The sequence below is a fragment of the Colobus angolensis genome, unplaced genomic scaffold (genome assembly GCF_000951035.1).
Source record: "Colobus angolensis palliatus isolate OR3802 unplaced genomic scaffold, Cang.pa_1.0 Scaffold395, whole genome shotgun sequence".
NCBI lineage: Eukaryota > Metazoa > Chordata > Mammalia > Primates > Cercopithecidae > Colobus > Colobus angolensis.
The window spans coordinates 410,700-412,499 of record NW_012117321.1 but is presented as its reverse complement, the minus strand read 5'-3'; the positions used below and the strand labels follow the sequence as shown (position 1 = coordinate 412,499).

The 1,800-nt window shown below is 43.1% G+C and overlaps 1 pseudogene across 1 annotated transcript; it reads left to right on the top strand.

Moving 5' to 3' along the window:
- Positions 1-458: 458 nt before the first annotated feature.
- Positions 459-1,491, top strand: LOC105521072 (annotated as a pseudogene). Its single transcript, XR_001003215.1, has one exon. The product of XR_001003215.1 is annotated as a nucleophosmin pseudogene (transcript).
- The last annotated feature ends 309 nt before the right edge of the window (positions 1,492-1,800 follow it).

The following is a 1,800-nucleotide window of genomic DNA, read 5'->3' as shown; positions in this document are numbered from 1 at the left end:
TCTTTTTTTTTTTTTGAGGCGGAGTCTCGCTCTGTCGCCCGGACTGGAGTGCAGTGGCCGGATCTCAGCTCACTACAAGCTCCGCCTCCCGGGTTCACGCCATTCTCCTGCCCCAGCCTACCGAGTAGCTGGGACTACAGGCGCCCGCCACCTCGCCCGGCTAGTTTTTTTTTGCATTTTTAGTAGAGACGGGGTTTCTCCGTGTTAGCCAGGATGGTCTGGATCTCCTGACCTCGTGATCCGCCCGTCTCGGCCTCCCAAAGTGCTGGGATTACAGGCTTGAGCCACCGCGCCCGGCCCAGTAGGTATTTCTAGATGAAATATTAATATTATGAATATATAAATGTACAGATTGGTGGAAGAAAATTTGAAATTATGTAATCAAGCTAGAAACCATCATTCTGAGCAAACTATAGCAAGGACAGAAAACCAAACACCATCCCTGCTGTGATTCTGTCCTGCACGGCTGTTCTCTGGAGCAGCGTTCCTTTATCTCCGTCCGCCTTCTCGCCCACCTAAGTACTTGCCGCCACCTGATGGAAGATTCGATGGACATGGACACGAGCCCCCTGAGGCCCCAGGACTATCTTTTCGGTTGTGAACTAAAGGCCGACAAAGATTATCCACTTTTATGAAAATGAGCACCAGTTATCTTTAAGAACGGTCAGTTTAGGGGCTGGTGCAAAGAATGAATTGCACATTGTTGAAGCAGAGGCAATGAATTACGACGGCAGTCCAATTAAAGTAACACTGGCAACTTTGAAAATGTCTGTACAGCCAACGGTTTCCCTTGGGGGCTTTGAAATAACACCACCAGTGGTCTTAAGGTTGAAGTGTGGTTCAGGACCAGTGCATATTAGTGGACAGCACTTAGTAGCTGTGGAGGAAGATTCAGAGTCAGAAGATGAAGAGGAGGAGGACATGAAATTCTTAAGTATATTTGGAAAGCGGTCTGCCCCTGGAGGTGGTAGCAAGGTTCCACAGAAAAAAGTAAAACTTGCTGCTGATAAAGATGATGATGATGATGAAGATGATGATGATGATGATTTTGATGATGAGGAAGCTGAAGAAAAAGCACCAGTGAAGAAATCTATACGAGATACTCCAGCCAAAAATGCACAAAAGTCAAATCACAATGGAAAAGACTCAAAACCATCATCACACCAAGATCAAAAGGACAAGAATCCTTCAAAAAACAGGAAAAAACTCCTAAAACACCAAAAGGACCTAGTTCTGTAGAAGACATTAAAGCAAAAATGCAAGCAAGTATAGAAAAAGGTGGTTCTCTTCCCAAAGTGGAGGCCAAGTTCATCAATTATGTGAAGAATTGCTTCCGGATGACTGACCAAGAGGCTATTCAAGATCTCTGGCAGTGGAGAAAGTCTCTTTAAGAAAATAGTTTAAACAATTTGTTAAAAATTTTCCATCTTATTTTATTTTCTGTAACAGTTGATACCTGGCTGCCTTTTTTATAATGCAGAGTGAGAACTTTCCCTACCATGTTTGATAAATATTGTCCAGGTTCCATTGCCAAGAATGTGTTGTCCAAAATGCCTGTTTAGTTTTTACAGATGTAACTCCACCCTTTGCTTGGTTTCAAGTATGCAATGTTATGATAGGACATAGTAGTAGCGGTGGTCAGACATGGAAATGGTGGGGAGACAAAAATATACATGTGAAACAAAACTCAGTATTTTAATAAAGTTAAAAAAAAAGAAAAGAAAAGAAAACCAAACACCGTGTGTTCTCACTCATGGGTGGGAATTGAACAATGAGAACACTTGGACACAGGGTGGGGAA